Below are 27,738 nucleotides of genomic sequence, written 5' to 3'. Positions count from 1 at the left end.
ATGGAGGTACCTGTTCACCATTGACAATGAGACAGTAAAATGGGGATTGAGGCTTCCACATAGCACTGCTGTCTATATCAGTCAGCGATGAATATTCATGAATCACAGTGTCATGACATGCTCTGTAATTGGCAGCAACATTAGTAATGACACTGCTGGTATCAAGTCCCTGCATATTCATGTCGTGGGGCAATATTTCCTCATGGTGCTGTTTTTTTTCTCCCTTTCTCCTCCTGAAAGTGAAAATGTATTCTGAAGCTGCAGGTGTCCCTGGTGCCACAATCAATTGCTAGTTGGATCGTGCCCCAGTGAAAATCAGACAAACCATTAGTTTCTTTGTCATCCTCTTTGATTAAAAAGCTATCTAAATTATAAAAGGCTGTAAAGAGTCTAAATAGGTTAAACTGAATCTTCATAATTTGTACAAATGTATGCCTTAAGGACACATATTCACCATTTTGTTGCCATTGGCTAAATATATTAAATATCACTAACATGTGGTGTGGCCCAATGATAATGATGCACAGCCTAAAATGGCACAGAGTTAAGATTATATGATGACTATATGATGTGTTTTTGCTGTCAGTAAACACTCAATTATATTTTATTCTGCCATCCAAGCCAGATGAGTTGTGATATCCGGTTTTGCCAGGCATGGAAGCCTGGATTAATCAAGGCTATCCACTGACAGTAATGCCACAGATTTAGCTGTGAATCCATTTCAGTCCAACTAAAGATTCCTAGAATATATGGTGAGGGAATTGTCTCAAGCTTTGCCTAAGCTGCATAGCTTTCTCCTTTAAGCGGCTGGATGGAGGATTGTTCTCCTATAGTGGCTCTAGTGTAGTGCAATCCATGCAGCGCAGTGAACAAGTTATGGTGCCGATGAAGCATTGCCTACCTGGTACAGTTCAATACCTTGGATACATATTAATTTGCTATGTGCTCCTCACCTCTTAAGCCCTATTTCATAAATTAATAAACAGAAACAAAATTGAGACACCAGCTTGGACTCATCTTATATATTCCTCTCTGTTACAAACTGCAGTTTCTTTGCATTGGATGGGCATGGCGTTCCACAAGGCAGTGAAATCCGGTGCCGTCTATTAATATATACTCTAAGGTCCAAGCCCGAACGGCCTATGGTGCACACATATGCGTCTCCTCATGCCGAACAATTTCCTGGTCTGACTTTTGACCTCTGACCTTTAGATCTCCCACCATTTTGAATGATATACATTTTTTGAATGATGTTAAAATCCCAGGATCTTTGATCAAAATGCACGAAATGTTTTACACATGAACTCTGAACCTATATCGACAAAACATCTTAAAAATTTAGGTTTTATGAGCCAATGAAAATTGCAGTTTTATGAAATTCTTCTTCTGCCCCTAATAGGCTACATATTATGCAGAGCCACATGTATATGAAACTTTACAGTATGGTATAGATCGCTGAAACCAGTTTTACTCCAGTTCGCCAAAGGGGGGCGCTATAGCAATCGTTTGAAAATGAAAACTTTGAACAGGCCTCGTTTGGCCAAAAGCCATGGAACTTGTTTACACTTGACTCATGCGGAACACATCTGTCACATTGACCAGTTAACTCGATTTTCTGCCATTTTGAGCAGGTTGAAAAACGCTTAAACCTGATTTGTCTGTCTGTCTGTCTGTCTGTCTGTCTGTGATTTTTCTTATTGCTTGGCCTTGTCTTATCGCTGCTTGCAGCTATATTATCTTTTTTTTGTCTCTGTCCCAAAGCATCAATGGATAAAGAACACTGGAATACAATCTCAGTTTATACGAATACTGCACTCACTCTAGTGTGTTGCATCACTGCTTGGTGACAAATAGTATTGATAGTACTGTGCCCGTGCAATGTGTACACTACGTAAACAATTGCATGGAATTCATGAATGCATGTCGTTTGTTATTACTTGACTTGTTTGTTTTAGGTAATAGTGTGCCATCCTTTTTAGCAACTTTACGCCCTGCTATTCGTCAAATTAGCCTATTATCTCTATGTAAACCTGCATGTGGCATGCAGATTTCAGTGAATAATCTAGAAGATAGACAATGTTTTGAAATGTTACAGGGTGGGGGGATATAAATTAGCATCTGATTTATTGTTTTTTACTGCTTGATGGTGTCGGTCTGTTTGTTTTTTTTCACCACAGAAAATGCATGCGTTCTTTTTTCCCTAAATCCATCATAAGGAATATGAAGACTTATGCATAATAATGAAAAGCATTTATTAATGTGCACTGTCCCCCGGAGTCATATGACAATGAAATGGATGGCTGCTTTTGTTTCGCCTCGATGCTATAGGCCCGAATGTTGCACGTGGAGGCGGCTGAACAGGTGAACATGTTCCTCATGGATGAGCTCCCGTCCAGAGTAGTACGGAGGAGTTTGACGTGCTCGTCGTTGGAGGTGGAGCCACAGGATCAGAATGTGCCTTAGACGCCATGCCACGGAGTATGTTTTTCCACTGCCCTAGACAGAGAGGAAACATAAACATAGAGGCATCACATAAATAGCAGATACACAAGCTTACATTGCGAGAAAACGTATTGTGAGCTTGTAGATTGGCTATTTTCGGTCAATAACGTACTGTAGCCTATATGGCGTTTAAGTGTTAACTTCCCCCCATGCAGTTTCCATTTGCACTGCCAATTGAAACTTGTTGTTTCATTGACAAGTCGGTTTCTATAACCTTCTCATTTCTAATACTGCTTGCATGTTTACAAAACATGTGATTCACTCTGCACCTAGACAGAATATATCTGCTCACAATATTCAAATGCTTCAGCCTAACACTCGCAATGCAAAGAAAATAAAGTAGGTGTTCTACCTCAAACACAAACATTTCTGTTTTGACTTTGCAGTTGCATAAAAAAAAAGTCCTACCCTTAAATAGAATAAGTCAAGCTGTTTAGCATAATTGGAAATTTAAAAATAGATTTATAATATACAGTATTTGAAAATAATTTAGTGAAGGGATATGGCATCCAGTCAGATAACAGCTTCCTATCGCAGGCACTCTCTGTAGTCCGAAGATTGTGAAAGAGGTGTCTGGCTTAAGAAGTTCTAATAAATTCCAACAAAATGGATCACTCACAGTTTTGTGAGTGAAAGAAAAACAGACTAGTCCAAATGATTCAACTGGTACAACAGCCATTGCGTTCGGGATGGGCTTTTTGAGAGGATTTCTGGCGGCAGACTTTTGTTCAGCTCTTCCTCGTGTTGTCAGATGGGTATTCTGCATCCTAATGTTGCATAACCTCATCCTCCTCAACCATTGTGATGAATCTGCTTCCAAGTCCTCTCCCAGGGGATCACGCTGTAAGACGCTTCTGATGCCCGTTAGGAAGTCCAGAGCAGCACCATGTTTAGAATGGGAGGATTTCTCCCTTTTAAACAGTCCAGGGGCCAAAGTCTAATCGGCAAATTTTTTGAAAGATTGACTTTAGTTCCCTCCCAACAAGGGAGCACATCCTCTTGCGGTTACCATTAAATACTAAATCAATTATCTCTGCTGCTGGTTGGGGGCCGTCTTAAAACTGTTCTGTTCCTTTATGTACTGTGGCTGTCTAATGGTGGTGTAATGGAGGGGGGTTGCTCCCCTACCCCCTTTCCCCCCCATCTAATCCACGCTTATTCTCCCTTTCTTCTATTCAAAACTGGGATTAAGAGACCGTCTGGGAAAGTGAAGAAGCTTCTAATAGTCAAACTCAGGAGCACTTTCAATGTTAAAGGATGTCATGGAAGTCATGTAGTTTCCATCAACTACACATGGCACATTTGTAGTTGAAGAAAAATTAGCTGCTTAATAGATTTCCCTTCTGAGTTTGTGAGTTTTTTTATTCTCAATCTCAACACATTTTGATTCATTTTTTGTGGTTCACACTGCCGTGCTAGGAGGGAAATGATGTTGTTTTTTTACCCAATGGAATATGCATGACTTCACAATATTTCTCCCGTCATGAATATTATAGTGGAAGGACGTGCATATGTGAGGAGTGCAGGATGCGTTCTAAAGATTTGGGACAATAAGTAGCCAAATATCAGCTCGGTGCTGATATGTTGCCTTGGTTCCCACCCATCAGATCTCAAAACTGCCCTTGTGGAGCGAGACGATTTCTCATCAGGCACCAGCAGCCGCAGCACCAAGCTCATTCACGGAGGAGTCCGATATCTACAGAAAGCCATCATGAAATTAGATTATGAACAGGTAAATGCTTCATTTTTTCTCCGCAGCTGACACTTATCTGTGGAATTCCTGGTCCCTCTGGTCATATTGCTTTATTTACCCTCCCATGTTCATTTTTCATTCATGAGAGGCCCTGACATGTTTGCCTTGAACGACTGCTTGCCTGAGGTTTTTGAAAGTTGTTTCGAGAGGATTCTTACAACTTGGCTAGATGGCTGGAACGCCACCTCTGTCATTATCAAAGTGGGGAATTAAAACAAGAAATTATTTCAAAGTAGTAGGTGGAAATAAGGCATATGTGTCTCCCTTTGTCTGCAAATTGTTTAAGACGTGTCAGCCAGGTTCAAGCTAAAATGTCACCATTTTCTGTTACATCTCGGAGTACTTGAGGAATCTCATTATTCTAGCCTTGTGTTTTCCTTTGGAGCCTTATTTTGCTATCTGTATGAACATGCTGGGGTCTTGGAGGTGAGCAGTGGAAGGGACCAATTAGTGTGATTGCAACGAACACTACTGCCTAGTCAGCAGCTCTAAAGTAAAGTATAGCTGATATATACTATATGTCTGGAACAGAAGGCAAATTAAGGCCTGTTCCATACAGTATTTGTTTTGTTCCTTTTACAACCAATATACTGTATTGAAATCTCTCAAAATCAACCAGCTGAGGATTTATTTCCCCATCAAAAATCAGTACATAATGGATCATTTTATTAGGTAAATATGCTGTCATTTTCATGTTCAATATATATGTATTTCAAACTTAAATATGTACAGTGTATATCACTTTTCATATCATTCAAATCACATCACTATATTTCCAGGATATGATCTGTTTTAACCATCTTGGCTCCTCCAGTACCATGATGGTGATAGAGGCCCTCCGCGAGCGGTCCAACCTGATGTGTGTCACCCCCCATCTGACCCATAATGCTTCCAGTGTACGTACAAGTAAGGCCTGTATCCTTTCCTCTCATCTTTGCTAGCCGACGTACCATTTCTCACCTCATATACCATCAGGTGCGTAAACCTTTCCCTTGGTAAAGACATGAGGTTGGAAAGATGGAGAAGTTCAGGAGAATGGCAGTAAACTTTAAAGACAGTCACCTTGGGGCTGAGAGGCCCAGTGAGGTTGAGGGTAAATGCAGAGTGGTCGCCGGCTCCCCTGCGCCACCGGCATCGCGCCCCGGCTCTCCCAGACTTGGGTGAACTCAGAGGCCTTGATTTGATTGGTGCAGCCTTGAATCATAAGCTTTAATTGCACCTGACATTTAAAGCTCCTCTCTGGTATTTAAAACCAGTGTACAGGTGTGGCTCATTACTGAGTGGGGGAGAGGAGATTCTGATTTCTCTCTCATTGTCGGGCCATGGCGCCGCCTTAACTCATCATGCCACCTGTCACCGTACCAGGCCCTGCCCCTCGTTCGCACGGGGCTGCTCCTGACACCAGCTGACATCAATCACGCAGAGTTCAGTACATCCTGTACGGCTGTACAGGCCTGTCATCAAACAAAGTTTTATTTTTTATCGTTGTGAAGAAGTTGGGTGCAAATTATATCATAATGGAAAAATACAGCATATATGATACTGTGCTAGCATCACCACCCACCAATGTGTCTTGCTTAGGCTATTGATGTAGTGTTTTTCTGGGTGTTATTGCCAGGTGGTGGCAGCTCCCATATTACTGGGCAGGGATCAAGATGTACGACCTGGTGGCAGGGGCTCAGTGTTTGAAGAGCAGCTATGTCCTCAGCCAGAACAAAGCTCTGGAACTCTTCCCCATGCTGAAAAAAGACAAGCTGGTGGGAGCCATTGTTTACTATGACGGTAAGCCCCATGCAACGTGCAATCTTTCCCTAAATCTAAACGGTTGTATACTTCATCAATGTCTGTCTGTCTGAATGAATGAATGTTTTTCTGTCTGTCTGAAACACTGTCTTAGCTCCTCACTGGCTGCACCAATCGCTCCGACTTTTCACACAGGCATTGACCATAATATTACGGAGGTCTTAATGAAGCCCTTTTTTCAATTTAACAAATTATTGATTAATACTTAGTGAATAAAAATGTCCCATTGACTTACATCAAGTCTTGTTCTCTCAGAAACCATGGTGGTGCTATAACAGCCCACTTTACATTTGACCTTACAACTCTTGCACCGTAGGTCGTAAAATCACTTTCCCTGGATTCCGTGGATCATGCCGCATATCCCCATATAGGCCACGCCCATTTGTGTCAGGATAGATTTTCCGCCATTTTCTTCAAAACACACTTTTTGCTCTTCCACCTACAGCTTTTGTGCAAATCTCACAACAATCGGTACACATGATCCCTGGCCCTATCCGATTAAAACACCACAGAATTCTCATAGTCCATACCGTTCGGCTGGAATCGGCTTCCAAAGTTAGGGGGAGGGGCCTGTTTCACACAAAATGAGTCATGAATGGAATGTCCAATCCACCCCAAATTTTATTCACATGTCGAGGGTTGTTTAATCCAGGTGTTCCCAAACTTTTTTGGACCAGGTACCCCTTTTGGGGTAGATATTTTTCCAGGTACCCCCTCATCCTCGCAACACGGATAACAATATATTTACAACCACAAGCAGTGTTTCCTGCAGGAAAAAGCTTTGGCATGGTGCTGGGCACAGGCCGCAATTTTAAATGTAGACGTCTAAATGTATACAGACGTCTAAATGTAGACGTCTAAATGTGTACGTCTTCTCTTATGGGGGTCCCTGGCATATCTTTTCAAATGGGGGTCCACAGGCTAAGTAGTGTCAATTTGGGGGTCCTTGACATGAAAAAGTTTGATGGGTTAGATGGGTCCCCCCTGGAACTCCCTCAGGTACCCCTGGGGGTCCCCGGACCCCACTTTGGGAACCACTGGTTTAATCAACGGAGAGCCCAAAGCAATTCCATTTTCATCCATAGGGGGCGCTGCAAATGTGGAATTTAAAAACGTTTATTGCAAAAACATGCTTTTTGGGGGATAAATCCACTATGTTTGCGATAGCGTAGCCGTAGCCTATGTGCGCTATAGCGAGATAGGACAATCAGTAATGTGATCTATTACATCGCATTACCCACAATGTGCATAATTTGGTGTTCATATATTCAGAACGGGTAAGGTCTAGTCAATAACAAACAACACGTATCACAATTGGTATCGCAGAGTAAGTAAGTGTAAGTGTAAGTGTAACTAGGAAATCAAGAAATGCTATTTCTAGTATGGTAGTGATGATGGGTATCTCAAATTGCATTATGCATACTGTACTATATAGGCACATATGAATCATTATTGTGTTTTCAAAGTTTTATCTTTTTATTTTTCACTGTGGATTTTATCTGTAAAATTATATAAAACTTAAAATATTTCGTAATACGTCCTATGAAGTCTATAATGCCTTGTAAACATGCTTATAATAATTTGAATATACACAAACACACAATAACACAATAATAGGCCTACACCATAAAGCATTTTAGAATTACTTCAAGTCAAGTATTATATTACTTGCAAAGTAATATATAATTGCTAGACATGACTAGACATTGACGTATTGCTATATATTGATATTATAACGCTCATACTTGTAATACATTGTAATTATTTCATAATGTATAATAACCACTGCTATAATCTATTATATTGTGTTTTGTAAATCCTTATATTACTATGTATTACTATGAGAATTTCAATTCACTATGGTCCTGGCCAAAAGAAAGCCACTCAGACCAGTAATTATGGAGTATGATACTTCACCTACTACTACTACTTGAAGTCATTATAAAAAGCTTAATGTGTTATTATTGCATTTTTTGTTCTTATAACTATAATTATATAATACAGTGTTTTAAGCAGATTATAATGCATTTACCCAAGCATGCTTATAATGCATTATATAGGACTTTTTAGGACAAAAAAACAACATAGTGTGTGTGTGGTAGTGTGGTATGAATATTATATATATATATATATATATATATATATATATATATATATACACACACACACACACACTGTATATAGAGCGAGAGAGACATTTTCTAATATCCTCCTTCCCTAATGTTGAATTATCTTTAATAGCTATATGCTCTTTAATATGTACATCCAAGTGAAATATTGTATGTTTTATGTGGCTGTTTAATTTGCCGCGCTGGCTATGTGAGCATAAATAAATTAGAAACCACATTGTTTAAACCAGAAAATAGCCAGTAGGGGTTGCTTTCCAAACGGTCCCAGGATCCATCTTTCCCCAGGCTATGTGTGCCTCATGTTGGCATCAGGAAAACAAAGCATATGTTGATTGTTAGCCAGGGTGTATATAGCATGTCCTGTTCACTCAAGGTCTCCCTCATAGCCGCAAACTCACAACTTTGTTTCTCTAGGCTATCTGTCAGACTTCATTTAACATTTCTGGACATGTGGATTCCCATGTACTGCAAAAAGGCAACATATTTCTGGGGGAATAAGGTTGTTATCTGAGCAGTGATCTGTCAACCTTACTTACTTAGCAGAACTAAGTGGGAAAAGGCGGTATTATGCTTGAGTAATTTATATTTGTTTGGTTTTATATCAGTTTTCCTGCCTTTTTTTGTTCTGTACACTACAAAAAAAATCCAACAATCAAATTGAAATAGTAAATTAATTTTCCTTTCTTTTATCAGTGAGAAGTAAGAGTGAATGAAATACAAAACACCATACCCCTCCCCCTTTTCTCCCCCCCATATGCAACTGGGGAACATTATGGCGATGACATTTTCTATCCTGACCTTCTTCATTGGGGATGGGGCTTTGACTGCTTGGGTTCATCTCCTCAGGATTCTTTAAGCCATCATGGTCAGATAGTTTCAACATGTAGACACCCTTTAGCCTTAGACAATCTAGACTTGGCAAATGTGCCGTTTGGTAAAGAAATGACAACAGTGGTTGTGAGGCAGGTCACACAGCTAAATGTCCTCATGGAAATGTAATGAAATAAATGTATTCTATTGGAATCCTTTATTTAATACTCTGCAGTACTGTATCTGTTAATAAATGCCATTGCTGCATGGTATATGTACTGTATAATAATTTAAAGATTAATTTCAGTATGGCTTCCCTGTGTTATTGCCTCTTGTATCTACCCTTCCTCTGCTCCCTTTCCAACAGAGGAGTGAGTAGTTGACAGAAGCATCTGGTATAATAACTCAATCTCCTGCTGTACCTGTAACAATTTAATCGGATGAGTCGGCTCAGCCAAGCATCTCTAGCTATATGACTGGGAGACATGGAATTCATTGTCATTATTGTCATTTTGCAGCATTTTGTCCGGCCATGGAGTTCCTCTCACCCCACTGAGTTTTGTACCTCCAGGAGGCTGTAAATGTGTGGTGGTGGTGGGAGCATGGAGAGGAGGGGGGGCGGGCCTCCTCTCCCTCTCCCATGTCATCTCCTCCAGGGAGCTTTGATGCTCATTTAGCTCTGCTACATCATTGGGCCGTTTGGGCTTTTAATTGCTGATGATAATTATCATCATCATTATTGTTATCTTCGTCAGAGTGTCAGGTTATTATAGCCTTGCTGTGCAATTCATTCATAAATCCCAGGGCCCATGATCGGACTAATCCTGGAATTCCTGACATTTAACATAGTGATAATGCTCCAGCACGGTGCCCGGTGCCAATCTGTGACACATTCACAACAGAGAGCTTTGAATCATGGGGTCAAAGGTCACTGTGAGCCCCAGCAATCTCTGAAGGATCATGCACTGCCTACTGGTGCCTAGCCGATCATGAGCGCGCGCGCGTGTGTGTGCGTGCGTGCGTGCGTGAACGCACGTGCAGCACAAGTTTGCCACACACTCTAATGGTCACATTCACCCTACAGAGATGAAGAAGTGTATTCCATGGTCTCCCTAATACATCATGGCAGGGTGCATACTCTTGTATGTAATTCATTCTAAAATGTGGCCTTTAAATCTGTTGTTTCCTTGTTTTTTCCACATTTGTTTGCAATTTTTTTTTTCTTCCTTAGTGGCAGAATGGCTTCCAGCATGTGGTAGCATTAAGCAGCAGAGCCCACCAGCTAGCTAACTAGCTTGCCTCAAGTCGCTCAAATGTAAAATAAATCAGGGCACAAAAGACCCTGCTCATTCCTGCAAAGTAGCAACATTCTCCCCAGCCAACAATGAGGACTTGAACTTCCCTGGCAATAACAAATAGAAAGAAAGTCACCCGAGACACCAACATTAAAAGTGATTAATCATCTCTATTCTCTCTTCACTTTGAACCAAGGGATTGTCCAGCAATAAATCTTCACAGATGTACATAAGGATCACTTCGTAATGAAACTGGGCTTTGTTCATTTGTCACCTTTTAGACCCTTTCATTTAAATTACAAAACTTGCGACCTTGTGACTCTGAATATAGATCTCTGGTATTTTAAAGCTGAGGAGGGATTAATCCATAAATCTTGAAACTAGATTCCTCTGTTCATTAAATGGATTCCGGATCTTCAGCTTCACAAGTAGACCAGTCACTGTCTATAGCTTTCTCTCTCTTCACGTTGATGTATTGAAAAGTAGAGCTGGGAGGACTGGGAACAGTTATTTTCAACACCTATCTATAATCTGTAAATGAATTCAAGAAATCTCTAAGTATGTATCTATGTACAGTATATGACTGTTGAACGAGGAACACTGCAAGCAGCGTTCCCAGGGCTGGGCCAAGCAATCAGCGCCTTTCGGAATGGGCATTAGTTCTGAGCGGCCCGTACCCAGCGGGCATGTGTTCCAATTGGCCACGGCACTGCATCATTCATTAAATACTGTACCATATATATATATATATATATATATATTAGGGCATTAACGATTTTTGCAAGTTGACTCAGTGGAAGTAAGTTAGTTAGTTAGTATGACTTACCTCTGGACTTAGAATAATAGAATAGAATAACCTAAAGCGATCCTTTTTCCCATAAGGCTTTTGTTTTGATGTTAATATTATAGATTACAAGGCAACCAGCAACATTGGATAATAATAAGCCTAATGTTGCTATAATGCATTTATCCAACACGATAAAGTTTGCAGCTTTTGTTCTGACTTCTGAAATCAGTGGGACAGTCACAGAGCATGCATGCAGCTGAGCAGCAGATGATATCGCCACATTAAAAGGCAGAGGCTCAGCTGCAAAGAGTTTGTTAATTAATGGCCTTCTCCCGGCCTGGTTCCATTGAAAAAACAAAGAAAGGAAAGAATCACTCCTTGACACACACACACACACACACACACACACACACACACACACACACACACACACACGGGGGAGCCGAGAGAGAGAAGGGGAGAGAGAGGGAGCCGAGAGAGAGAGGGGAGAGAGAGGGAGCCGAGAGAGAGAGAGGGGAGCCAAGAGAGAGAAGGGGAGAGAGAGGGAGCCGAGAGAGAGAAGGGGAGAGAGAGGGAGCCGAGAGAGAGAGAGGGGAGCCAAGAGAGAGAAGGGGGGAGAGGGAGAGAGAGAGGGGAGCCGAGAGAGAGAAGGGGGGAGAGGGAGAGAGAGAGGGGAGCCGAGAGAGAGAAGGGGAGAGAGGGAGAGAGAGAGAGGGGAGCCGAGAGAGAGAAGGGGGGAGAGGGAGAGAGAGAGGGGAGCCGAGAGAGAGAAGGGGGAGAGAGGGAGCCGAGAGAGAGAAGGGGGGAGAGGGAGAGAGAGAGGGGAGCCGAGAGAGAGAAGGGGGAGAGAGGGAGCCGAGAGAGAGAAGGGGGGAGAGGGAGAGAGAGAGGGGAGCCGAGAGAGAGAAGGGGAGGAGAGGGAGCCGAGAGAGAGAAGGGGAGGAGAGGGAGAGAAGGGGGGAGAGGGAGAGAGAGAGGGGAGCCGAGAGAGAGAGATGCGGAGAGAGGGAGAGAGAGAGGGGAGCCGAGAGAGAGAGAGGGGAGGAGAGGGAGCCGAGAGAGAGAAGGGGAGGAGAGGGAGCCGAGAGAGAGAAGGGGAGGAGAGGGAGCCGAGAGAGAGAGAGGGGAGCCGAGAGAGAGAAGGGGGGAGAGGGAGAGAAGGGGGGAGAGGGAGAGAGAGAGGGGAGCCGAGAGAGAGAGATGCGGAGAGAGGGAGAGAGAGAGGGGAGCCGAGAGAGAGAGAGGGGAGACGAGAGAGAGAGATGCGGAGAGAGGGAGAGAGAGAGGGGAGCCGAGAGAGAGAGAGGGGAGACGAGAGAGAGAGATGCGGAGAGAGGGAGAGAGAGAGGGGAGCCGAGAGAGAGAAAGGGGGGAGAGAGAGGGGAGCCGAGAGAGAGAAAGGGGGAGAGAGAGGGGAGCCGAGAGAGAGAAAGGGGGAGAGAGGGAGCCGAGAGAAAGAGGGGAGCCAAGAGGGAAAGAGGGAGCCGAGAGAGAGAATGGGGGAGAGAGGGAGCCGAGAGAGAGAGGGATTGCATGGGTATGTCGTATCCCTCAACGGGTATGGGGGTGTGTGTGTGTGTGTGTGTGTGTGTGTGTGTGTGTGTGTGTGTGTGGCTTTTAAAAGGTAGCAAATTGTTGATTAGTCTTTGTGTGCAAAAACAGGAACAGGTTTTCAAATGACAGATTTATTAATTCCTACCTCGTTGCTTTTGGTATATGCAGCCCCACACAGTACATACACACCCAGTTCCTTCAATGCACATTCCCAAATGCCATCATCCTCTACCTTCTCCAGAGGAAACCCACCCCCTTACCCTAACGCCCCCCCCCCACCCCCCTCCCCGCTTCTCCATTCCCAGTACAGTAGAGGGGAGGGGAGGTGGTTTTAGTGGAAGAGGGGAGGGGGCACCGAGCCCCCACCCCCATGCTCAGGCCAAAGGGCCGCTGTGGCTTTAAGTGCGCTTGCTCCTTGTGTGGCCGGAGCAGCCATCCCGCTGATGTAAAGTGACAGGGACAGATGTGACATATCGGTTCCGACACACTTCCATACCACCAGTCACAGGCTCGGGGTGACTCACATCCCCCTGCTCTGGTCCTGTCCCCCCGCTGCAGGACAGCACAACGACGCTCGAATGAACCTCGCCATCGCCCTCACTGCTGCCAGGTACGAGGCTGCCATAGCCAATTACACTGAAGTGGTGCACCTACTGAAGAGGGCAGACTCTCAGACGGGGACCGAGCGGGTCTTCGGAGCGCGCTGCAGGGACGTGATCACAGGTAAAAGCCCCCTTCATCTCCCCCGTCTCTCTGTTCCCTCTCGCCTCGACCCCCCTCACAACGGGGGGTCCCCCTCCCCGCACCGCCAAAGGAAGCGCTGTTAATCAGTGCTATTTTGCACATAGTCATAGCACATCTAATGCAGGGGGCTTTTAATATTTTATAAGCATTTTATGGCGCAGAGGGCTACTAGAGATCTGGGTAGGGAGGGACATAAGGTGGAATTAGCGTACTCCAAATGGCCTTACGTACCTTTTAAATGTCATGCATAGGGGTGGCTTTGGAGGAATAAAGCAGTTAGGAGAGAGAGACAGTATTCTGAAACATTTCATGAATAACCAAGATTTGAAGATCTCAATACACGACTGCCCCCTGATGTTTTTAAAGACGGTAGTCTGCTCTTTGAGGGGATGTCGCTCTTTGAGGAAGGCCTCATATAAGGAGAAGGGGCTTAGACAGTCGGGATGAATTGAAGAGCACTTTTTTTTTTTTTTTTACCCCGTTTTCTTCATCCGCACAGAAAATGTGGGCCGCAAGTTCATGTGGAAAAAAATCTGACAAACTTGTTTCAATTTCTTTCCCTGACAGTGTCACCAGAGTCAAATTTGGAAGGGTAGTCCATCATTCAGCTTGTTGTCAAAACAGATCATTTACTAGCCTTGTGCTACCTTTCGATATGCATCCCCATTATACAACATTAGCTCGTCAACATCAAGCATCACATTAACAAACATTGCCCCTCCACGCTCTCAAAAGACTCCCTCAGTCACTGGCTCCCGGGCTGCTCTGTGACACAAAGAGGCGAGAGGGAAATTAGGTATGTCTGTTTCCTATTAATTACAATCCTGGGAAGTCTCCCATGGACACACTCAAGCCACTCTATTACGGTAGAGAGAGAGAGAGAGAGAGAGAGAGAGAGAGAGAGAGAGAGAGAGAGAAGGGGGGGGGGTGCTCGCTGATAAATTAATAATCCAGCTTGTCACCAGCTACAGATGAATAGCCCCTGGTGATTGATGCTGTTTTCTTTCATAGGGCAGGAATTTGATGTCAGAGCCAAATGTGTTATCAATGCCACGGGACCTTTTACGGACGTGCTACGGAAAATGGATGATCAGACGAACCCCAACATCTGTCAGCCCAGTGCCGGGGTGCACATCGTCATTCCGGGCTATTACAGGTAACTAACGATGGGCCCCTACGTCTCTGTCACTGACCCCCCCCCCCCCCTCTGACACTGACACACACACACACACACACACACACACACACACACACACACACATCACCTGCTTCTCCTTAGCGCTGCTGCCTGATCAATTCATTAGCCAACGGCAGTAAAAAGTGTTCAGACCCAGGCAACAGTTCAGGGCACAGCAACCAGGCAGGTCCTGACTGGTCCACAACAACCAGGCAGGTCCTGGCTGGTCCAACTGGTTCAGACCCAGGCAACAGTTCAGGGCACAACAACCAGGCAGGTCCTGGCTGGTCCAACTGGTTCAGACCCAGGCAACGGTTCAGGGCACAACAACCAGGCAGGTCCTGGCTGGTCCACAACAACCAGGCAGGTCCTGGCTGGTCCAACTGGTTCAGACCCAGGCAACAGTTCAGGGCACAGCAACCAGGCAGGTCCTGGCTGGTCCAACTGGTTCAGACCCAGGCAACAGTTCAGGGCACAGCAACCAGGCAGGTCCTGGCTGGTCCAACTGGTTCAGACCCAGGCAACAGTTCAGGGCACAGCAACCAGGCAGGTCCTGGCTGGTCCAACTGGTTCAGACCCAGGCAACAGTTCAGGGCACAACAACCAGGCAGGTCCTGACTGGTCCACAACAACCAGGCAGGTCCTGGCTGGTCCAACTGTCTCCCCCCATATGACTCGCTCCGACATCGACATGAGCAAGTGCTCAGCATTACCGAGAGGCTCTATTGATGCTGTCTTTTCTTCCTGACATTTCTTTTTCTCTTCTTGGTTTGATTCCAGGAGGAATCAAGATCCCCTAAATCAGGAAGTCATCTAGTACTGTATGTCATTTTTAGCACTACATCCAGGTTTCTAAACTGAGCTCTAGCCTGACTATCCCGTGGCAGAGGGTGCAAATGGACTTTCTGATTGGATTCCTCACTGCCTCCACTAGATCTGGGATTTCTACTTTCACGTTGATGCTTGTTATTTGTGTTCACAGGGGTGGGGGGTTAAAGCACGACTCAAGCCCCCCCAGCCCAACTTCTCTCCCCCTATGCTTTTCCTGTGTGTTAAATTGAGTCAGCGCCCTGTGCATGTGTTTTAAACAGGACAATATGTGCACTCCGGGCCAAGGCTAGGGGAGCGGTGTCTGGAATTGAAACCAGCAGAATTAATCTCCTGGAAACAGCGCTGACAGGAGCCTGATTATGGGGTGTCCCCCCCACCAGCCAGCCAGCTCATGCACCCCCCTCCCTCCCACCCCCCCACCGGCAGACCAAAGGTTAATGCAGTCTTCTTGTTTGCTCCCCTCCGCTACCCTTGCACCCTCCGCACACACACATACACACCTATAGTCCCGACAACATGGGCGCTGCTGGACCCGGCCACTCACGACGGACGCGTCATCTTCTTCCTGCCCTGGGAGAGGATGACCATCGCCAGGACGACGGACGCGCCCACAGAGATCACGCCACACCCCGTCCCCTCGGAGGACGACATCAACTTCATCCTCACTGAGGTCCGCAACTTCCTCAGTCCAGATGTGAAGGTGGCTAGCACACGTACACACACATGTACAGTACTTAAGCGGACACACACACACACACACACACACACACACACACACACACTGCTCGTTTTAACAACATTAACCTATTCGTGTACCTGTGTATGTGGGGTTATAGAGGGACAGGGAGTGATGCTTAGGCTACAACTAACCTCAGAGCACTAACAGAGCATTTCTCACAGGCAGAGATAACAGAAAATAAAGAAATTAGTCATCACTGAGTGCACGCCTACAACTTACGGCACACGTTAGGGAATCAGGCCTAATTCATAACAGCCATTTACCACGATAAATATACGTCTAGAAAACAGACCCCCCCAAACCCCCCGCCCAACCCCCCCCCCCCCATTCCCTGTTTTACAAATAGCTGATGGAGCAAGCAGCTGACAGAAATAAATGAGCTAATCTGATGGCTGTGTAGGACTTCTACCAGATATTAATTTATCAGGAGGCCACAGAGTGCAGACAGATACAAATTCCTGTTTTAATTATGTATGGGGAGGCACACAGCAACCAGGAGACACTGCCACCACTACCACTATTCCTCTGAGCAACTTTGAGCCCCACTATATCCACCCTATCCCCCACCCTGATTCCATCTTTTTGTTTTCCTGTAGATTGCGTCGTCCCTTCACTTAAGACAAAATAGACATCGTCCGTCAACTCCCGCCAGTTTGAACCACCGGTCTGTTCGCATGAGACATTTTTTAAGGAAGTGGATGGGAGGGAGGGAGGGGAAAAAAACTTTACAACATTAAATTATATTGTTTTCGATTTGCAATCTTTATGAGGCCATCCTGGAGCCTCTTTGATGTATTTCCTTCCCTCTTGGAGAGCCTCCAATGGCCTTGACGACTGGCAGGCTTATCAAAACCTGGGGAGGCTTTATTGAATGAGTGACCAGTGGGTATCTAAACAGAATGCAGGGCTATTGATTTTTGGAGAAGTGGTCTAATTGTTTCTGGTAGACAAGGGCTTGTCCCGATTATTTGATTGATTAGCTTGATACCGGTCTGCCTCCTCGTCCGCCTCCCCTGGCCAGTTAATAGCACTGTAATCCCAATACGCCGTCTTATTTCTAATCCATCATCATTATCATGGCTGTACTCAGCACAAGATTAGTCCATAAGGGTTTTCTACATTCCTCAATATTAGCTCTGTGTTCTATATGCTAAAAGGGTGGGGGTAGTGAGATGTACTGTACAGAACATGGAAAAGAGATAGACATAACATTATTGTGTGTATGTTTGTGAGAGATATGGACAGATAGCTGGACATAAAATTAGACAATAGCTTGGCTCCCATGTCGATCTCGGACTTCATGTGGCCAATCTATGGCTCCATATTTGGGCAAGGTTTTAGCCTGACTTTCGATAATACAATTTCAATTAAATATTTGTAAAAATATATAAAACATGTGTTTTATATATGTGCGTGAAGGTAATTAATTGGCCAACTGGCATCATGCACAAGACATTTGCCACTGATCGGTTTGCGAGATTAGCCCTGGGACAGACAGACAGACATTTGTATCCATATATCCTCCTACAGAGCGTTCACTGTAAAATCAGAGTGAGAAAGAGGGGAAAGGCAAGTGTGTGTGTGTGTGTGTGTGTGTGTGTGTGTGTGTGCGTACGTGCGGATGTGTGTCACAGCAGCTCTCCAACTCCGACCTCAGACCAGTGTGGGGGGCTCCAGGGCAGTGGGGTGACATGTGGCGTATGTCTGGGCGAGACCCTGGTAAAGTCCTGTGGTCACTAAAGTGAGCAGCGAGGCCCTGCAGCCCTGAGAGAGAGAGAGAGAGAGAGAGAGATGAGGAGGGGAGCGGAGGATGAGGAGCAGGAGGAGGGAGACAGAAGTGTGAAAGCGAGCGAGAAGAAGCCGGACAAGGGGGACTCTGCCATCGGTACTCCGTCCTTGCCTGTGGTCCTTTGTGCCCGGGCCGGTGTCTTCACTCATCCGTCTGAGGAGGGGGCTGGGGGGCGCCTTTCGGGTCATGGGGGTGGTGGTGGGTGATGGGGTGGGGTTGTCACGTTGCATGGCAGTAACACCTCCGGCAAATGGACAGCGCCAGTGTCTCCTCCAGACCTCCCCTTAAGGGAGAGGAGTCGCCGTCGCTTCTTACAGTGACACCAGCATCTCACACGCACACTCCGTCACACACACATGCACAGTGCACACAAACACACACAGAGTAAAATCACCAGTGTTCGTTAAATTAACTCCAACATTGTACAAATGGAACGAAAATTAATGGACCCACTCTGAGTGTACAAATGGACCAAATGGTTCTATTTGTACACTCTCAGAGTTAAATGAACACTGAGGATTCTACAGCACACTGCTGCACTCAGCGCTAGTCTCCGTTAGCACTGTGTGTCCATTAGTGTGACTGTGGCTGGTGCGTGTTTTAAAGACTGGGCTCTTTTTGTTCGGAGACTCTCTTTTTCTTGTTCTCTGTGATGGAATCTTTCCACAGTGCACCACAGTGTCATTCCCCCATCGTGAGTCAGCCGAACAAAGGAGCCATCAGTTGACTGTGTTTTTGGAATCAAAGAATGGAAAACCATTTTTTCCCCCCCTGAATATTTTCTGTCTTAGAAAATCCTATATTCCTCCTCACAAAGCACTAAGTCACCCAGGAAACGTGTCTTTCCTTTGTCCATTGTAATACTTTCTATTAAAAATATAATTATTTTCTTGTGCTCATACCGTACAGTATGTGTTGTATGCCATTGGTGTCAGTTCAGGAGGACTGCAGAAAAGGGGAGCCCATAAATATCCCAGTTCCCAAATGTTTTTATTTTTGCAATTTTTCCTTTATGAAAATATTTTTTATTGTTTTGGGGAAAAGTATTATTATTATTATTATTATTCATTTATTATATTATTATTTTTTCTTTTGTAGGAAAGGTTTAAAAAAGTGATTTAGTTCACCCATAAAAACAGGTCTGTAACACTGCATTATCAGTTTTTCCAAGGTTAATGCAGCTCAAGAGCCTGTTTATCATGCATAACTTTGACTGTGTACAGCCACAAATGGGCATTGTCTTAATTCGTGCACGTTTTATTGCCCATGTGAGGCTTTCCACCCCATAGCTACTCAACTGTCATAAATTTAAATATTGCCCTTTGGTAACAAGTTTGTCACTGTTTTATTCAGAAATATCAACCGCCCCATTATAGTGGCAGGTATGTTTCAATCGATACATTACAGCATATTAACATTTAATTATTTATGTCACTATGATATAAAACAACTGGATTACAGAAGAAAAGAGACAGCTGCAACTGTATTTTCTGGCTCTTGTAAAAAGACAAGAAATAGACATCACACTTTACTTTGGTTTGTGCACGAGTGTCTATCATGTAATATGTGTGTTTATGTTTGCACGCATGCATGTGAGAGAGATTGTGTGTGTGTGTGTGTGTGTGTGTGTGTGTGTGTGTGTGTGTGTGCGTGCGTGCGTACGTGCATGCGCACGTGCGTGCGAGAGCGAGCAACTCCTGCACCCACCCACCTCAGTTGTGTTTTCATTTTCTCACATGGATGCGTGTCCCCGTTGTCTCTGTGTGATGCAGTGAGACGAGGGGACGTTTTGGCAGCCTGGAGTGGCATCCGTCCCCTGGTCACAGACCCCAACTCCAAGGACACCCAGTCTATCTGCAGGGGCCACATTGTACACATCAATGACAGTGGCCTGGTTACCATTGCGGGTTAGTCTGCTCATGTTTCACATTTCATTTCACACGCACACAATTATGTTTTATCAACTCACTTGCCTTTAAATCCCCTATATCCCATTAACTGTGCTGAACGAGCAGCATAATATTAGACAAAGGCTTCATTTGGATGCTGCTAGTGCTTTTGTTTGTGCCTCTGTTATAAATCCCTCTTCTGACTAAAGAAAAGAGGACGCACAGCTCGTAGTCACGATGCTAGAAACTTTAATAAACCAACGTTTCGGCAAGCAGGTTGCCTTCTTCAGGGTATATGATAGATAGATAGAAAATAAAATTAAAATAAATCCCTGTTCTGAAAATGACTTTAGCAAAACATTGAGAACTATGAACCAGTGTCTGGTTGTGTTAAAAACACTTTCAAGTTCAACCTATTTTGGGCATGTCATTGTCTCCGCCAGGTCGGGCAAATAAAGGTCGTAGACTATGTTTTTGCCCCTGTCTGTCCGTGTGTCTGTTTGTCCATGTGTTTGTTTGTGAACAGCTAATCTCCAGCACCGTTGGACAGATCGTCGTGAAACTTTCTACAGAATTGCACCCCCCCCCCCTCTTGAGCCAAGATTAAAATGTACTGTATATTACAAGTTTATTTTGCTTATTTAATGATCAGCCTACTGTTAGTGATAGTAAAAATGATATCTGTAGAATTAAATAATGTTTCTGCCATTTCATAATTACTATACAATAGAGCCTATTTTACCCCAACAGAGCAGCCACTTTCAAATAAGGAAAAAGTAATTAAATCTACTTTGTAATATGTATGAAGATACATTCACAGAAGATAGATTGACTTTAACATTGTATAGATTATCTAAGTACATTGGACATCTGTATTATTGGCAAGATTGCTAGAGTAGTTTCACAAGTTATATCCAAAGTTGGTCTTTTAATTGTCTCCGCAAGACTTGGACAGGTTTTGCACCCTGTCCATCCGTCCTTCCGTCCGTGCGTCTGTCTGTGAACAGCTAATCTCCAGCACTGTTGGCATGATGGCAGCGAAACTGCACACACATCCCTTGATGCCAGATCAGAAACCTTCGCATGGGCCTGTTCTAGCGCCACTAGGAGGCAGGTTTTTGCAAAACAAATGTTTTGGCAGTACTCCTACAGATTGTGTCCAAACATCACGCAAATCGGTGCACAGTATCTCTATACTCATTAAACAAAACATGTCTTTCAGATTTTTCATATGGTGTGGCTCGCTTTCACCCACTAACCCTGCCGACACTGACAGCGAGTTATAATATGCAGAATATGAGGTTATTTTCTCCTGTCGGTACTAAGCAGTTCCATAGAGCGATGATGTCGATTTAGGGAAGAACTGTCTAGCTGTCAGTATGTCCAGTAAAAAGGGGAGGGGCCGTTGTTGAAAGCATGAGGGAAAAGAACAGATCTTGAAGCTAACAGCATGTGAAGTCGCGAGGCGTTGTTACCTTGTAGAGCTGTGCCGCAAATTTGTGATGTATATTGCATCAGACCATGTCCGGAAACCCGTTTGCTCATGCGCGCCGCCTACAGGACTAAATATGGGAGAATTTGGGAAACATTTAGTTTTTTTTCTGCTTTAATTGATAGTATCAAGTGAAGATTGACAGGAAAGAGGGAGGGAGAGACATGCAGCAAAGGTCATCATGAACGGGACTCGAACATGCGCCGTGCTGTCAGGCCAGAGCCTATATGTGGCATGCGACTGAAGCGCTATAGGCCAGCACTATAGGCCACCCCAAACATTTGGTTGCCTAGCCAGAACCCTGCGATTTTTGTAGCAAGTTGGAAAGACAATTGCCTTGCTCTGAGTTAATAGGCCTCATACATACAGGCTGGGCCGGGTTGGGCGGTAATGTAGAAAAGAAAAGAAGAAGTTTTTGAAATTATTCAAAAACTTTCAAAACCTTGTATATTTTGATCTCTTTGATATCTATATTTGCTATTTTTTAAATATGGATGAAGAGGTAAATGGACCATCGCTCCATGGCAGAGCAGCCGTTAAAGCCCATGGTTTGACTCCGGGCCCCAGTAGGACGGTGGGTCTCATGCTAGAGGGAGCCAAAGACTGGACACCAACCACATCCTACAGTCTGGAGGTGGAGGAGAGTGTTATTGGGCGCGTTTATCAACAAGAACCTGCGCAGGGAGCTTACGTGCGGTCAATTAACTAGATTTAAGCACTGTTGTATTGGTAACTGTGACTGCACATATACCCTTGTTTTACCCCTTTTTTCTCATCATCTAGCTATATCATTATTCCTCACAGAGATTCAGGGATTAGCAGAGCTGCAGCTCCTCATTCCACTCCAGACATCTTGTTGAAATATAATCTTGCTTGTTCTTTTTTTTTATAGTGAGTTGTGCTGCCCAAAGACCTCTCTCTCTCTCTCTCTCTCTCTCTCTCTCTCTCAATGCGAGAGAATATGGTCGAGTGACTATCAGTTTCTATTGAGAAAGAGAGAGAGACAGTGCAGATGTGCTGATTATAAGCTCTTTAATATGTAGGCCTATTAACCCACAATCAAATGTTATTTTATTTTATTTACTTTATGTGTTTTTTAGTGTTTTCATAAAGGCCTACATTTATTGCCAACATGTATTACTGTATATGTGGCACCTACAGTAGGCTATTAGCAATTCTCCGTCTCTCTGTGCTTTGGGGGCTTTAATCTTAAGTTTAACTATAAAAACTTCTAAATTAAACAAACTGTAATTAAATGATTTCACCTATCGAACTGTAGCTATACTTGGCATAATTTTAATATTCTTTAAGATGATCGGATCATCTGTGACATTACATTATGTACACATCGGGTTTTACCCATATGTTGCGTTGTCAGCAGCTTCCAATGCATAAAGTGAGAGAGGGAGAGGAAGAATGAGGAGGAGGATGGAAGAGGGAGGGAGTGGTGAGTTTCTTCATCTTGTTTAAATATATACAAACTGTGAAATTAAACAAACATTCTGGTAGTTCATTTTCCTTCTTTTGAGCACAGTGGAAACAGCAACACAAAATGAAGCCGACGCATGGAGTTATATGCTAAATGGACTGTCACAAGCGATTCGATAATCTTAAACGTATATAAAAAATATGGCAAGTTAGCTAAAGTTCTCTAGATGATGCTGAGATATTTATTACATTTATTTATTTAAAGTTTATTAAAGTTTTTATATTTAAATGAGATAAAGAAAGTCACCACACACCACACACGTCGTTGCGAAGGGTGTTACGACCGCCCCCAGGTAGCTCTTTCAAACGCCTGCGTAGAACAGTTGTGTGTAGGCTACAAATGTTTTCGGTAAACAGGTTTGCTGGAGGCCTTACGTGCCGTTTCCCGAAGCCAGTTAAGGCTGTGCTCTAGAGAATCTATAGCCTGGGTAAACCCACTCCCCCTGCTGGACAACATTTCATTGAATGCAAATCTGGCGAGGGGGGAGGGGTTTACCCAGGCTAGAGAATCTACGCATGTGGTGTTTCCCAAAGCCAGCAAGGTCGCCAAATTTGCTGTGCACTGCGTAGCCAACCAAGGCTTTCTGGAAACGCTTTACCTGCTATGTGCGGCCTTAGTGCGCATGCGCTGCACACCTGTGCAAGCTACGAACGACCCAAAACCATGCAGGGAGGTGTTGCAGAGACTATGTTTTCACCCCTGTCTGTCCGTCCCTGTGTCCTTGTGTGTGTGTGTTCATACATCTGTCTGTGGACAGCTAATCTCCAGCACCGTTGAGCGATTGGCGATAAACTAATTTTCTCACATTGGCCTGTTATAGATCACACCAATCGGTACACATTATGGGTGCCATTTTGAACTTCCTATTTTCCACCATGTAATATGACAGAATTTAAGAGGTAAAGGCGTGGCAAATGTCATTTTGCCACTATGAAGAAGGTAAAATGCGCGCTCCGACACCGTGGCGTGCGCGAAACGGCCCTGAATTAGTCATGGGTGTGTTTAGGGTGTCACCTCCATCAACCCAATCAGCTTGGCGGGTGCCATTCCCTTTTATCAGCTGATCCCCGGTACGATATGCGCACATTCGGCTTCGCTTTAATAGCGTGCGAGTGGTATTACATTTCTGCAGGCAGGCACCAAAGACATGACATGACTTTGTCACATTTGGGTTAATTATTCCTACTGCACTGCATGCTGTCTCCTTTGTGCCTCAAAAGAACAGATCTACAAGCTGTCACAGCCATGATGTGCATAGCAGGAGTGGCCCGTTTTGGACAAAAGGCCTCAAATCCTGAATGCAGCGTGCCAGCGATTGGCTTTAAAAGTTTCCTGGAGGGGACGAGGGGTCCGTCATGCCACACGTCATGACGTCATGAATGCAGCACCCAATTGCTGAGAAATGTTTCCCACTAAGCATATAGGAAGAATCTCCTCATGGTTATGCTACAACAGCCCACTTCACCTTTTAGCCTATAACTCTTGAACCGAATAGGTTGTACAAACAACATATTTTTTCCCCCTGGATTCCTTAGATGCAATTTATAAGCCCTGTTTGTGCCAGATTACATTTTCTGCCATAGTGAGTTATCTTCAAAACACACTTTTTGTGACTACTTAAACTTTATTTTGACCAGAACTCACACAGATCGGTACACATTATCTCTGGGGTCGTGTAATCAGGATGTATGAGTTAGATGTTTCAGATCCAAGTGGCTATGAACAAAGTTTGCGGGCCCTGGGTAGGCAACCGGCCTGGTGGAGACCTGTGCACACTTTTCTAGTTTCTGTTGATTTTATTTACTTATTTATTTTGACTTAAAATCTTTTCAAGGTTTTAGATAATATTGTCGATTCACGACGCAATGCGATGCGCCTGTAGATAGGCAATTTATTTTACAAATGTAGAACATGTTCGCCTGATTCACTACTAATGATTTGACATAGAATCACTTGTGCATGGCATTTGCATATCAATAGGGCCCAGGTCAAGGTTCTCTTTATTGCTACATTGGTTTGTTGTGATATTTGTAGTAAAACTGGTTGAAAGGTAATAATGACATCAGGACCCTGACATCCCAATGATGGGACAAGTGCTCACGTTGGCTGGTGAGTGAATTAGCGTGTTGATAGCTAAGAGGATGTGCTCGAGTGCTAACAGAGGCTGCTGTGTGCTGCCTCGAAAGTCCTCCTGACAATACATCACACAGGACAGTCCATGCCATGTCAGATTTCAAATGAACTGTAAAATGACCTGCAGATGACAAGCATAGTTTCAGCCCCCTGCACCTTGGTGTGAATGAGTTTTAACCCTTTAGTTGGCAAGAAAGGGGAGAATAAAGCATAATCTATGATCCCAGTGTTTCCGGAATGTTTAAAAAGGTCAATATGCTGATATTTTTGACAGTGCTTGACCTTTTGTGAAAAAAGTAACACAACCATTGGAATTGAAATAACTTCTTTGTTTAGCTCTGGCACAGAATGTATCGTAGACAAAGCATGCTGTCTCCCCGCAGCATCTCCCCATGAGTGACTTGACTGTTAATCCGTCGTATTGATCTAATATCAAAAGGTGCTATTTAAATGCAGCGTAACTCCCTGGGAGCCATGATCTGTCAGTGGGCTCCGGAGTCTGGCTGAATATCTAATGCCTGTTGGGTCTCTCTCTCTCTGTGTCCAGGTGGCCCAACATCTGGCCTCTACCTACGGAGGCAGGGCCTACGAAGTAGCCGAGATGGCCCACGTGACCGGGAAGCGATGGGCCATCGTTGGCAGGCGCCTTGTTGTGTCAGAATTCCCTTACATCGAGAGCGAGGTTGCAAGTGTAAATCATGGAATATGTGAGTGATCTGCAGTTGGGAGTTCATGGAGGAGGTTGTCTGACTGTAGCGTCGTTTCTAGGTTCAATATGCCATAAAGGAGTATGCGTGCACACTGCACAGCTATTGACGTGATCGCACGGAGGACGCGACTGGGCTTCCTGAATGTCCAGGCAGCGGAGGAGGCTCTCCCTCCAATCGTCAAGCTCATGGGGAGGCAACTGGACTGGAGTGAACACGTGAAGAAGGTAAACTTCACCAACATTGTTCATATAGAAGACTGCTAAGTTCCAAATAAGGACAGTTCTATCTAATTAAAGAATAACACCAAAACTTTTGACACAATTTCTTCATCAAGATCACCATATACAGTAGGTAGGCTACAGTAGGATCAAAGTTGTAGTGCATGAATGGGGCTATACAGTGCAATATTCCTCGCGTGCTCACATGCAATGGATGTGAAAGCTTCTCCCAACACCGACTTATACATTATTGTCTAAGTTAGAATGGATGTTTTTGACAACATTATTCCCACTGGCAGCATTCCTAATAACCCTGATTTCCCATCCAGCCATTGCTGTTCCAGCTCTGGTATTCTCGCACATGCATTAGATTGACCTCACATTAACCCACATACGTTTGATCTTTAAGAGCCATAAATTGGCTTTTGTCATTACCATAGGTTAATTACCGAGATTTGCTCTGTACTGTTGCTACACTGAGACTGCAATAATAAGCAACACACAAAAGCCATTCACGTTGCCTGCGTGAGCACTAAATAGGCATTGTTTTGATTTTTCTATTCCCGTCTGGAGCTTTGTTTGTATTGCTTTATTAATAGCATCTCACCTAGCAGTGCTTTTGGATGTCGTTCAATTCTGCTGTAGTTGTAGATCGGACCTCACCCTTCCTGTCATTCTCCTAATAATATTTCTTAAATTCAGACTTGAATAATGGCCTCATATTCCTTACATCATCTTTGTGAGAAACAATTAAACAAACACGTACGTATTGTTTTGAGATTTTCAAATATAATGGGATTAACTCTAGCAAGGGCAGAGAAGGGGAAAGACGTGCAGCCTGAATTGAACCATGGATGTTGCGGTCATGTGGTTGATGGTCAACTACCGGCAGTGGTGTAAAGTAACTAAGTACATTTACTCAAGTACTATACTTATTAACTACAATTTGGAGGTATTTGTACTTTACTTGAGTATTTCCAATTATTTTACTTCTACTCCACTACATTTCAGAAGCAAATATTGTACTTTTACTCCATTACATTTATTTGAAAACTTTAAGTTACTACCAGTTACTTTGATTATCATTGCAAAACATAGGCCTACATTAAACACTTCAGCCCAATATATATATTTCGGCTATTTCAAAATATCCCATCTACAAGCGGACAAATTCAATGCGTCGCATCACGATTCGCAACGCATTGCTATTTTCAAAACTTGAAATGAGACATTCTGCATAATGAATACTTTTATTTTTAGTACTTTATGTACATTTTGATGCCAATACTTTTGTACTTTTACTTTTAGTACTCAAGTACATTTTGAATTCTGGACTTTTACTTGTAACGGAGTAGTTCTACATTGCAGTTTTGATACTTTTACTTAACTGACCTCTGAGTGTCCATTTTCACAGACAGAGAGCAAACAGACCGTGCTGTTGGTCTTATTCAGGTTGCATGAAGGCACTTCATTGGATAATTACTTCATACAGATTATGAAATCAATTATATTACACTATTTGTTTTAGGTTGGAGCGGACACTTGTTTGTCATTGGATCTGTTAACACTCCCTCCCAGGGTTTCTATATAAAATATATTGTCTAATGGTAGGCCTAAATCTCTCAAACACCTCCGCTACCTATTACATTATGCATAGGTGTGGTTTGGGCGTTACAATAATGAAACCAATCATCATGCTAGATGCCATTGTATAAATTAATGCGTACACAGATGCTTTTCCGGTTTTAATGGGTTAAATAGGCTAGAACACCTTGGTGTAAAGTTGAATTGTGTGCTTATCCTACCTTGTTTCTGAGGATTACGCTGAGCTATGCCTTGTGCTTCTGTTGACAGGTACATGAAAAGGTTCCACAAGTTTGACAAAGAAAACAAG

General features: G+C 43.9%; 1 protein-coding gene and 1 pseudogene across 2 annotated transcripts in view; one reads left to right on the top strand and one right to left on the bottom strand.

Annotated features, from left to right (window-relative positions):
* On the top strand, positions 1–27,738 carry LOC308330900 (glycerol-3-phosphate dehydrogenase, mitochondrial-like; annotated as a pseudogene). Its single transcript has 13 exons — positions 1–6; positions 2,397–2,478; positions 4,110–4,234; positions 5,070–5,151; positions 5,850–6,037; positions 13,192–13,356; positions 14,389–14,533; positions 15,892–16,098; positions 19,686–19,867; positions 21,823–21,928; positions 25,464–25,598; positions 25,685–25,850; positions 27,699–27,738. The product of its transcript is annotated as a glycerol-3-phosphate dehydrogenase, mitochondrial-like (transcript).
* The window catches only part of LOC308330676 (uncharacterized protein), a 94,644-nt gene continuing 69,134 nt past the window's right edge, over positions 2,229–27,738 (bottom strand). The window contains exons 6-9 of the mRNA XM_080785640.1: positions 18,025–19,767; positions 17,740–17,888; positions 15,886–16,118; positions 2,229–2,496 (exon numbers count right to left, since the gene is read on the bottom strand). The gene's annotated coding sequence lies outside the window, so the exon portion shown is untranslated. The remainder of the gene's footprint in view (positions 2,497–15,885; positions 16,119–17,739; positions 17,889–18,024; positions 19,768–27,738) is intronic.

This window comes from Protomyctophum bolini (assembly GCF_963924005.1).
Source record: "Protomyctophum bolini genome assembly, chromosome: 16".
NCBI classification, from domain to species: Eukaryota; Metazoa; Chordata; class Actinopteri; order Myctophiformes; family Myctophidae; genus Protomyctophum; species Protomyctophum bolini.
This window is presented reverse-complemented; position numbering and strand designations above follow the sequence as displayed.